This window comes from Thalassophryne amazonica, chromosome 8 (assembly GCF_902500255.1).
Source record: "Thalassophryne amazonica chromosome 8, fThaAma1.1, whole genome shotgun sequence".
Classification (NCBI taxonomy): Eukaryota; Metazoa; Chordata; class Actinopteri; order Batrachoidiformes; family Batrachoididae; genus Thalassophryne; species Thalassophryne amazonica.
In genome coordinates, this window is record NC_047110.1 from 95,087,952 (window position 1) to 95,100,956 (window position 13,005).

The following is a 13,005-nucleotide window of genomic DNA, read 5'->3' on the forward strand; positions in this document are numbered from 1 at the left end:
TTTTTTGCAATAAACAGGAAGAGTAAACGAGGTGGTGGGGTGGCACTTTATGTAAGTTCTAATCATCAATGTGAAATTATACATAGTATGTCATTTTCCTTGGAAAATATCATGGAATGTGTTACAGTTGAAATTAAATGTAAAAAATCAAAAAATATAATTATAAGCTGCGTTTATAGAGCTCCAGGATCAGATATCAATACTTTTGTGGATAGACTGACTGACATGTACAACACAATTAATAATAATAATAAGCTTTTGTTTGTATGTGGAGATTTGAATATTGATTTTTTAAACCCTTATGGTCAATTACAAATAACTGAATTTCTAAACTCTATGCTTTGTATGGGTCTATATCCTGTGATCACACATCCAACCAGGATAACTAGGAACACATCAACACTCATTGACAACATATTAAGAAATGCCATTGTAGGGAATATAACAGGTGGAATACTTATTTCCGATGTCAGTGATCACTTGCCAGTTTTTGTCGCCTTTCAATCATCAGTGGACAGCATGCACCAAACAAAAACTGTATATTTTATTACGAAAATAACTAATGTTAATATTGAGAACCTCAGAAGGGATTTACTGCGCCAAAATTGGTGTGAAATTTATTGTGATGATGTTAATGAATCATATGAATCATTTATTTCTATTGTATCTAATATGTATGATAAACATTGTCCGTGGGTGCCTAAAACCGGAGATACACAAAGGACTGATAAACCTTGGGTAACAAAGGGACTCCTAAATGCATGTAAAAAGAAAAAATTATTGTATAAGCAGTTTTTAAAATTTAGAACTAATGAAGCCGATAGGAAATATAAGACATATAAAAATCAATTAACAAACATTATGCGATTGTGTAAGAAGCAGTATTACTGTGATTTGTTGGAGAAAAATATAACTAACATTAGGGGAACCTGGAAGCTCTTGGGGAAATCATTAAAAGAAAAAAGTTGTTAAAGATTATCCATCTTACTTTTATATAGACTGATAAAATTGTAAAAGGAAATAAAATTATTGCTGATTATTTTAGTGATTATTTTGTTAATGCTGGTAAAAATTTATCAAATTCAATTGGAACTATGGCAAAGTGTTCTATGGACAACTGTAAATTAATTAATAAAATTCAGGATTCAATGTTTATTAGAGAAACTGATGAAAAAGAAATTTTTAACATAGTTCATAAAATTAAGGGGAAAAAAATCCACTGACACTGATAGCTTTGATATGGTTTTGAACATTATTGACAGTATTATCAAACCCTTAACATATATTTGTAACCTGTCACTTATGACTGGGAAATTTCCCTCCAGAATTAAAATTGCTAAGGTGATACCACTGTTTAAATCTGGCAATAAACACGTTTTTTCAAATTATAGGCCAATCTCTGTTACCACAATTTTCTAAAATTCTGGAAAAAATATTTGTAAAGAGGTTGAATGATTTTATAGAAAAACATCATATACTTAACGAACAGCAGTATGCTTTCAGAAAAAAATCGAACAACTTCTTTAACAGATTTTGTGGAACAAGTTACAAATGCAATAGAGAAGAAGCAATACACTGTTGGGGTTTTTTTGATTTACAGAAAGCATTTGATACGATTGATCATACCGTATTATTGGAAAAATTACAGATGTATGGTATTAGAGGACTGACGTTTAACTGGATAGCTAGTTATTTACGTAATAGATATCAGTGTATTCACCTTGGTGGGATAAAATCAGAATTTTTGAGGATTACATGTGGCATGCCCCAGGGTTCAGTTCTCGGGCCATTATTGTTTTTGCTGTATATTAATGATATAGGTTTGGTTTCTAAGTCTTTGAGTTGTATTTTGTTTGCTGATGATACAACTGTGATTGGTAGTGGAGATAATTTGAGACAGCTCTTGGACTTGGTGGAGAGGGAACCGCAAAAATTTAAATACTAGGTTTGACTCTAATAAATTATCACTTCATTTTGCTAAAACTAAGTGCATTATGTTTGGAAATAAGCCTAGAAATTTAAGCAGTAAATTATTGTTGAATGGTATTAAAATTGAAATTGTATCACAAACTAAATTTCTTGGAGTTGTTGTTGATGACAAGCTTAGTTGGTAAACTCATAAAACATATCGAGTCCAAAATATCAAAAGTTATTGCTATCCTATACAAAGTACAATACTTTCTCCCCCAACATCTGTTGGTTTCATTGTATCACTCATTACTTGTCCCTTATATGACTTACTGCATTAAAGTTTGGGGAAATACATATAAAATAAATACTAATCCAATATTTCTGTTACAAAAAAAAAGCTATAAGAGTGATAAGTAAAAAACATATCGTGAAGCAACCAATTCAGTTTGTTCTTCTTCAGTTTTTGAAATTTTATGACTTGGTTGATTATTTTACAATACAGATAATATATAAAGTTAAAAATGGACTCTTGCCTCATCGTGTCCAAGAGCTGTTTAAAATGAGAGAGTCCAGTTATAATTTGCGTGGAACTTTGGTGTTTGATAGAAGAAAGATTCGAACTACTGCTTCTATAAAGGGTGTTAGAGTGTGGAATGATTGTTTAGATTGTATTAAAGTATCCAGTACATTGGCTTGTTTTAAAAGACTGTATAAAAATAATACATTAACTTGTTATAGTTTGCGTAATTAAGTAAACTGACTGTGTGGCTATTTTTTTCTTTGTTTGTCTGTTGTATTACTTTGTATGTTTCACTGCATTACACTGCTGACTGGTAATTGTTTTTTGTGTTTATTTTTTGTTTGAACACAGAAACTGATGTACGGGGTGGGCGTTTATAAGCTTTTGCTTCTGCCCACACCCTTTCAGCCATACTAAATTGGTAAATTGTTTGAGTTTTGTTCTTTATGTTTTAATTTTTGTTTTCTCTTGACTTGTTTTGTAAATGAGAGATTTTGTCTGTGCGTGCGTGCTGAATAAAATCATTCATTCATTCATTAAAAATGGCATCCAAAATGACCGCCAATAGACCCTTATTAAAATACATAGTAGGAAGTTGTTTATATGTTGTTTAAAGGTGTTTTAGTGAGAATAAAAACCCTATTTTGGCATCCATCTTGGATAACTGGCTTGAGGCCAGTTTTTATTTTTGGGAACATCCTGATTGTGTTTTGGGGTCATCTAAGGAGCCTAAAAAAATTGGATTGGTTTAGTCCTGGGGGTGGGGGGTGGGTGGGTGCAAAAGTAGTGGCTGTAGCTCCCCTAGTACTGGGCTGGGAAAAGGATGTACAAAGAAACCTGTTAGGAAACCCTTCTCCTCGAATGGAATAGATCAGACTACATCCCATCAATCCACTCAGACCTCCTGGAGTCAGAGAGCTGTTTTCACATCCCAATTTCAAATTATGAACCAAGAAAGGTACATAATTGAAACAGATCATGAAATGATGCAAATGTATACGTCATGAAAACAGTTAAATCTTATTAAGACAGAGTTGACAGGGCCATGTAATTAATGTTGTGTAAAGAGGAATTCATATCATCAGGCTGTATTATTGGATGCCTGCTTTGGTGGTTGCCATCCAGAACCTAACACAATTCCAGGTGATTCAAAGCACTAGCGCATGCTCCCAGACTTGAATGGATTCAACTTGTTGAGTTTACATCTAATTTACACAAGCTATTTGACATTACTTCTTGGGGAGCAGGGGTGGTGGCCAAGTGGTTAATGCGCTTGGTTTCAGTTCAGAAGGCTCCGGGTTCAAATCCCACCCCTGCCACATTTCTCCATGTAATGTGGAGTTGCGTCAGGAAGGGCATCCGACGTAAAACCTGTGCCAATTCAACATGCAGATCCACCTTGGATTTGCTGTGACGACCCTGAGTGCAAACAAGGGAGCAGCCGAAGGGACTTATTTTTTACTTCTTGGTGTATTTGGTAATGGCAGACAACAGCTCATGATGGCACAGTGGTTGATACCTGTGAAACAGTATTTCTGCCCAGATAAAAACCACTAACAAAAATATGTCAATAAACAAATTAAATGAATATGCCAAATATAACAAAGCATGGCTAAAAGGCATTCAAAACCCATTTTGTGTGTTTTTTTGTTTTGTTTTTTACACCAAATGTATATGCTGCTCCAAATCTCGATTATCAGTCTCCTTGATTACAAATAATCAGTATTGACAATGAAAATGAATACAGATATAGTGTCTATAGCTATAAGGAATGAAGGGAGAAGTTGTTGAAGTTCAAAGTAGCAGTTTCCAAGCCTGAAGAGGAAACCAGAGCACTCTGTTGGTCATTGATGTCATCGCCAGCAGACCACACTTCAAACTAGTAATAAGGCTGCAGAGGTATTCACTGCAAAACACAGAGAGCCTTATTTGTTCGAGCCGCACACCCCGCGTGTGCCTTCATGCTTCTGCTGAGGCTGTACACTAATGTTTCCCACATCACACAGCGGCCTCGGTTACATATGACTGCCATGCGTTGACTTCTACAACTTCATCCACCTCATCACCTCCAGTCGGGCTGGTTGGTGAGAATGGGCTCGGGAAAGCACAAAGCAGACTTCTGACGGGGGCTTCCCGATGGTGGGATCTGAAAAGGAAAGGCTAAGGAAACAAAGCTGTATTTACTGAAAAATCCCATTCAGGGTGTACTGAAATGTGACTTTAATTTAGCTGGTAAAATAGGGATGTGAGTACAGGCATGTGTGTATAAAGCTGAGGGTTTGTGGGAGCTCTGCACCAACTAATTAAGGCCGTATTTTCAAACAGGCAAGAGTAGATCTCTACTCAGTCACATCTGGTCCTATAGATGGGGTAGACCAGAGTCCACATTATTGTTTGACAGTGTGTATTGCAGCAGATTGATTTTCTAGTTCCACTGGAGGGGGCAAAAGGATGTGAAAGGGAGGTACAAGATTACGCACGATGAGGAAGGAAGCTCAGGAAACTGCAGCATTTGGACCATGTGCTACATACTGCCAATTTTCTCCAATTTAATTTATTGTTTTTGCCTGTGAAGTGCCAAAGTAGGCAAATTACAACATAGGCACATCAGATGGACCCTTTTTTTTTTTTTTAACTCAAAAATTGAGATTCACAAACTGTATTTCATACTTTCCTATCTTGTAAATTATGTATTGGAGTACTAGGATGTGAAGGGAAATAAGAGAAATAATTAATTTGAAATATGTGAAAGTGAAAGATAGAAACAGACCATACAATCAGGGCGCACACACTGATGCTGCGGGTTTACATATCCACCATAGCACAGAAACCCCCAGGTCCTGGATGGCAACCACCCAGGCAGACAAACAGGTCAATCACCACCTCTCATAAGTAAACATTTATCTGCCACAGTCTGGTGAAATTTGGGCATGGTCTTGGCCTTCTCCACTCAATGACCTGTGTGCTGGATGATGCCACATCACCAAAATGTCACAGCTGAGGTTCTTCACAAAATAATACTCAATGAATGTCATCTTACGTAAAGGGAAAGTGTGTCCAAACTTCTGACTGGTACTGTAGTTGTCACCTTACACTCTAATAATAAAATTCTGAAATGCCAGACAAAACCATACCCAAGGTGTATTCTTAAGATCCCGATTGTGTCAACATTTTAAAGCCACATTTCCATCTGATGCCTCTAACTCCATCATTTCCAAGTTCATTCATTTCTGGGTGTTCATTTGGGTCACCTTCCTTGAAGTAAGTCGGTGTGGTGCCAAGCTTCTCATGTACAGTTATATATGATAACATTGATCTTTTCAAATTGCTCTTAAGGAAGAACCTGACGTGGAGAGCCAAAGTTGTGCTCCTGAAGACTTTGCATATTTTTTTTTTGTTTGTTTCTTGCTAGGATGGCAATGATTCATTATTTAGGCCCTTCAGTATATCCAAACTTTTCCAAATCAACTCTGAATTAGTTAATTTAATTACTCAGGAGGTTTTTACAGGAATTCCACCAATTTCTAGGCTTTTCGATGTTGTTTAATGAGGCACTTGTCTTGGTGAGGCTGGCAACAGAGAATTTCCAGCTTAGTATGTGAAAATGAACGCAGCCTGACAAACGAGTCTGGGAAACATCACACAACGGAAATAAATGCTATGCAGAGGAGATTTTTTTTGATGTGCAGATTTTGTTTTTTCTGTTGTTTTTTTTATAGTTATCTTTTATCCAGTCCCCAACCTACTGTGGTTTATGAGAGTGTCTCTTTTCTGCTGTTTTTGACTTTACTTCACGGTTCACCCTGGTTTGAGGTGTAATTCAAAATGCAAATATGACAAATGTTTTGAAAACCCATTGTATGTGAAATTCTGTATTTTTTTCAAGAAACAATTTCATGGTTATATTTCAAGATAATAAATTTATGTTATGTCACACAAACTCACAACATAAGTTGCCCAGAGGCACTACACAAGAGCAGCAATGTTTTCAGACTATGACGGTTTGAGTACACCGATAAGTAACAGACTTAAATCATTTTTCCAGTGGCAAATATTACTTAATCCATTGGTCCACCACCAATAACCAGCAAAAATCTATTTAAGCATAAAAATTCAAAAAGAAAAAATAATATGGCACCTTCGTGCACCACAGACTAAAACAGTTAAATGTGGTCTATTAAACATTAGGTCTCTCTCTTCTAAGTCCCTGTTTGTAAATGATATAATAATTGATCAACATATTGATTTATTCTGCCTTACAGAAACCTGGTTACAGCAGGATGAATATGTTAGTTTAAATGAGTCAACACCCCCGAGTCACACTAACTGTCAGAATGCTCGTAGCACGGGCCGAGGCGGAGGATTAGCAGCAATCTTCCATTCCAGCTTATTAATTAATCAAAAACCCAGACAGAGCTTTAATTCATTTGAAAGCTTGACTCTTAGTCTTGTCCATCCAAATTGGAAGTCCCAAAAACCAGTTTTGTTATTATCTATCGTCCACCTGGTCGACACTGTGAGTTTCTCTGTGAATTTTCAGACCTTTTGTCTGACTTAGTGCTTAGCTCAGATAAGATAATTATAGTGGGTGATTTTAACATCCACACAGATGCTGAGAATGACAGCCTCAACACTGCATTTAATCTATTATTAGACTCTATTGGCTTTGCTCAAAATGTAAATGAGTCCACCCACCACTTTAATCATATCTTAGATCTTGTTCTGACTTATGGTATGGAAATAGAAGACTTAACAGTATTCCCTGAAAACTCCCTTCTGTCTGATCATTTCTTAATAACATTTACATTTACTCTGATGGACTACCCAGCAGTGGGGAATAAGTTTCATTACACTAGAAGTCTTTCAGAAAGCGCTGTAACTAGGTTTAAGGATATGATTCCTTCTTTATGTTCTCTAATGCCATATACCAACACAGTGCAGAGTAGCTACCTAAACTCTGTAAGTGAGATAGAGTATCTCGTCAATAGTTTTACATCCTCATTGAAGACAACTTTGGATGCTGTAGCGCCTCTGAAAAAGAGAGCTTTAAATCAGAAGTGCCTGACTCCGTGGTATAACTCACAAACTCGTAGCTTAAAGCAGATAACCCGTAAGTTGGAGAGGAAATGGCGTCTCACTAATTTAGAAGATCTTCACTTAGCCTGGAAAAAGAGTCTGTTGCTCTATAAAAAAGCCCTCCGTAAAGCTAGGACATCTTTCTACTCATCACTAATTGAAGAAAATAAGAACAACCCCAGGTTTCTTTTCAGCACTGTAGCCAGGCTGACAAAGAGTCAGAGCTCTATTGAGCTGAGTATTCCATTAACTTTAACTAGTAATGACTTCATGACTTTCTTTGCTAACAAAATTTTAACTATTAGAGAAAAAATTACTCATAACCATCCCAAAGACATATCGTTATCTTTGGCTGCTTTCAGTGATGCCGGTATTTGGTTAGACTCTTTCTCTCCGATTGTTCTGTCTGAGTTATTTTCATTAGTTACTTCATCCAAACCATCAACATGTCTATTAGACCCCATTCCTACCAGGCTGCTCAAGGAAGCCCTACCATTATTTAATGCTTCGATCTTAAATATGATCAATCTATCTTTGTTAGTTGGCTATGTACCACAGGCTTTTAAGGTGGCAGTAATTAAACCATTACTTAAAAAGCCATCACTTGACCCAGCTATCTTAGCTAATTATAGGCCAATCTCCAACCTTCCTTTTCTCTAAAAAATTCTTGAAAGGGTAGTTGTAAAACAGCTAACTGATCATCTGCAGAGGAATGGTCTATTTGAAGAGTTTCAGTCAGGTTTAAGAATTCATCATAGTACAGAAACAGCATTAGTGAAGGTTACAAATGATCTTCTTATGGCCTCGGACAGTGGACTCATCTCTGTGCTTGTTCTGTTAGACCTCAGTGCTGCTTTTGATACTGTTGACCATAAAATTTTATTACAGAGATTAGAGCATGCCATAGGTATTAAAGGCACTGCGCTGCGGTGGTTTGAATCATATTTGTCTAATAGATTACAATTTGTTCATGTAAATGGGGAATCTTCTTCACAGACTAAAGTTAATTATGGAGTTCCACAAGGTTCTGTGCTAGGACCAATTTTATTCACTTTATACATGCTTCCCTTAGGCAGTATTATTAGACGGTATTGCTTAAATTTTCATTGTTACGCAGATGATACCCAGCTTTATCTATCCATGAAGCCAGAGGACACACACCAATTAGCTAAACTGCAGGATTGTCTTACAGACATAAAGACATGGATCAATCAATCAATCAACTTTTTTCTTGTATAGCGCCAAATCACAACAAACAGTTGCCCCAAGGCGCTCCACATTGCAAGGCAAGGCCATACAATAATTATGAAACACAGTCTACGTCTAAAGCAACATAACCAAGGGATGGTCCAGGGTCACCCGATCCAGCCCTAACTATAAGCCTTAGCGAAAAGGAAAGTTTTAAGCCTAATCTTAAAAGTAGAGAGGGTATCTGTCTCCCTGATCTGAATTGGGAGCTGGTTCCACAGGAGAGGAGCCTGAAAGCTGAAGGCTCTGCCTCCCATTCTACTCTTACAAACCCTAGGAACTACAAGTAAGCCCGCAGTCTGAGAGCGAAGCGCTCTAATGGGGTAATATGGTACTACGAGGTCCCTAAGATAAGATGGGACCTGATTATTCAAAACCTTATAAGTAAGAAGAAGAATTTTAAATTCTATTCTAGCATTAACAGGAAGCCAATGAAGGGAGGCCAACACGGGTGAGATATGCTCTCTCCTGCTAGTCCCCGTCAGTACTCTAGCTGCAGCATTCTGAACCAACTGAAGGCTTTTTAGGGAACCTTTAGGACAACCTGATAATAATGAATTACAATAGTCCAGCCTAGAGGAAATAAATGCATGAATTAGTTTTTCAGCATCACTCTGAGACAAGACCTTTCTGATTTTAGAGATATTGCGTAAATGCAAAAAGGCAGTCCTACATATTTGTTTAATATGCGCTTTGAATGACATATCCTGATCAAAAATAACTCCAAGATTTCTCACAGTATTACTAGAGATCAGGGAAATGCCATCCAGAGTAACGATCTGGTTAGACACCATGCTTCTAAGATTTGTGGGGCCAAGTACAATAACTTCAGTTTTATCTGAGTTTAAAAGCAGGAAATTAGAGGTCATCCATGTCTTTATGTCTGTAAGACAATCCTGCAGTTTAGCTAATTGGTGCGTATCCTCTGGCTTCATGGATAGATAAAGCTGGGTATCATCTGCGTAACAATGAAAATTTAAGCAATACCGTCTAATAATACTGCCCAAGGGAAGCATGTATAAAGTGAATAAAATTGGTCCTAGCACAGAACCTTGTGGAACTCCATAATTAACTTTAGTCTGTGAAGAAGATTCCCCATTTACATGAACAAACTGTAATCTATTAGACAAATATGATTCAAACCACCGCAGCGCAATGCCTTTAATACCTATGACATGCTCTAATCTCTGTAATAAAATTTTATGGTCAACAGTATCAAAAGCAGCACTGAGGTCCAACAGAACAAGCACAGAGATAAGTCCACTGTCCGAAGCCATAAGAAGATCATTTGTAACCTTCACTAATGCTGTTTCTGTACTATGATGAATTCTAAAACCTGACTGAAACTCTTCAAATAGACCATTCCTCTGCAGGTGATCAGTTAGCTGTTTTACAACTACCCTCTCAAGAATCTTTGAGAGAAAAGGAAGGTTGGAGATTGGCCTATAATTAGCTAAGATAGCTGGGTCAAGTGATGGCTTTTTAAGTAATGGTTTAATTACTGCCACCTTAAAGGCCTGTGGTACATAACCAACTAACAAAGATAGATTGATCATATTTAAGATTGAAGCATTAAATAATGGTAGGACTTCCTTGAGCAGCCTGGCAGGAATGGGGTCTAATAAGCATGTTGATGGTTTGGATGAAGTAACTAATGAAAATAACTCAGACAGAACAATCGGAGAGAAAGAGTCTAACCAAATACCGGCATCACTGAAAGCAGCCAAAGATAACGATACATCTTTGGGATGGTTATGAGTAATTTTTTCTCTAATAGTCAAAATTTTGTTAGCAAAGAAAGTCATGAAGTCATTACTAGTTAAAGTTAATGGAATACTCAGCTCAATAGAGCTCTGACTCTTTGTCAGCCTGGCTACAGTGCTGAAAAGAAACCTGGGGTTGTTCTTATTTTCTTCAATTAGTGATGAGTAGAAAGATGTCCTAGCTTCACGAAGGGCTTTCTTATAGAGCAACAAACTCTTTTTCCAGGCTAAGTGAAGATCTTCTAAATTAGTGAGACGCCATTTCCTCTCCAACTTACGGGTTATCTGCTTTAAGCTACGAGTTTGTGAGTTATACCACGGAGTCAGACACTTCTGATTTAAAGCTCTCTTTTTCAGAGGAGCTACAGCATCCAAAGTTGTCTTCAATGAGGATGTAAAACTATTGACAAGATACTCTAACTCCCTTACAGAGTTTAGGTAGCTACTCTGCTCTGTGTTGGTATATGACATTAGAGAACATAAAGAAGGAATCATATCCTTAAACCTAGTTACAGCGCTTTCTGAAAGACTTCTAGTGTAATGAAACTTATTCCCCACTGCAGGGTAGTCCATCAGGGTAAATGTAAATGTTATTAAAAAATGATCAGACAAAAGGGAGTTTTCAGGGAATACTGTTAAGTCTTCTATTTCCATACCATAAGTCAGAACAAGATCTAAAATATGATTAAAGTGGTGGGTGGACTCATTTACTTTTTGATGGATGACCTCTAATTTCCTGCTTTTAAACTCAGATAAAACTGAAGTTATTGTACTTGGCCCCACAAATCTTAGAAACATGGTGTCTAACCAGATCCTTACTCTGGATGGCATTACCCTGACCTCTAGTAATACTGTGAGAAATCTTGGAGTCATTTTTGATCAGGATATGTCATTCAAAGCGCATATTAAACAAATATGTAGGACTGCTTTTTTGCATTTACGCAATATCTCTAAAATTAGAAAGGTCTTGTCTCAGAGTGATGCTGAAAAACTAATTCATGCATTTATTTCCTCTAGGCTGGACTATTGTAATTCATTATTATCAGGTTGTCCTAAAAGTTCCCTAAAAAGCCTTCAGTTAATTCAAAATGCTGCAGCTAGAGTACTGACAGGGACTAGAAGGAGAGAGCATATCTCACCCATATTGGCCTCTCTTCATTGGCTTCCTGTTAATTCTAGAATAGAATTTAAAATTCTCCTTCTTACTTATAAGGTTTTGAATAATCAGGTCCCATCTTATCTTAGGGACCTCGTAGTACCATATCACCCCAATAGAGCGCTTCGCTCTCAGACTGCAGGCTTACTTGTAGTTCCTAGGGTTTGTAAGAGTAGAATGGGAGACAGAGCCTTCAGCTTTCAGGCTCCTCTCCTGTGGAACCAGCTCCCAATTCAGATCAGGGAGACAGACACCCTCTCTACTTTTAAGATTAGGCTTAAAACTTTCCTTTTTGCTAAAGCTTATAGTTAGGGCTGGATCAGGTGACCCTGAACCATCCCTTAGTTATGCTGCTATAGACGTAGACTGCTGGGGGGTTCCCATGATGCACTGTTTCTTTCTCTTTTTGCTCTGTATGCACCACTCTGCATTTAATCATTAGTGATCGATCTCTGCTCCCCTCCACAGCATGTCTTTTTCCTGGTTCTCTCCCTCAGCCCCAACCAGTCCCAGCAGAAGACTGCCCCTCCCTGAGCCTGGTTCTGCTGGAGGTTTCTTCCTGTTAAAAGGGAGTTTTTCCTTCCCACTGTAGCCAAGTGCTTGCTCACAGGGGGTCGTTTTGACCGTTGGGGTTTTACATAATTATTGTATGGCCTTGCCTTACAATATAAAGCGCCTTGGGGCAACTGTTTGTTGTGATTTGGCGCTATATAAAAAAAAAAAAATTGATTGAATTGATTGATTGGTCTGTGGTGGCTTTGGGGCTCTGAGGGACAGATAATGTCACATATCAACTGGCAACACAAAGAGCCACATGCACAAGAATGACTGTCCCAGTTTCAAGACATATACATGCGCTGGGGGGAATATACATGCGCCAGAATTGATCAGGATTCACTGAGGTCTGAACACAAATGTGGCTATAATCCGGTTAGCTCGGTAATCATGATGTGAAACTGTCTCACTGTGTCGGTGCACCCACAGCGAGCGCGCTCTCCACTGTGCATGGTGCTGCATTGGGAACTGTCCTCTCTCCCCTTGTGCTGAATTCACACCCCGCACCAGAGCTTTGGCCAATTAGAAACCCCGTCTGAAGCATCGGACAACCACAGGATATGAACACATGCAGAAGTAACAAAAAAGTACAGGACAAAATGGTGAACAAACGTGCAACCACCAGGAGAGCTAGCTGTCTGATGTCCGCTCAAAGATTTGAGCATGCACAAAACTTTCTGATGGACTCGCCGGCCATGAGCTAAAAAGGACCACATTGACCAAATGAGAAATGGACATGTACAGAACAAATATGGGCAGAAATGGATATCAAAATT

The 13,005-nt window shown here is 37.9% G+C and overlaps 1 long non-coding RNA gene across 1 annotated transcript in view; it reads right to left on the reverse strand.

Moving 5' to 3' along the window:
- Positions 1–4,093: 4,093 nt before the first annotated feature.
- LOC117516130 overlaps positions 4,094–13,005 on the reverse strand; it is a 199,175-nt gene continuing 190,263 nt past the window's right edge. Inside the window, exon 3 of the long non-coding RNA XR_004562309.1 lies at positions 4,094–4,577. This is a non-coding gene — a long non-coding RNA (uncharacterized LOC117516130). The remainder of the gene's footprint in view (positions 4,578–13,005) is intronic.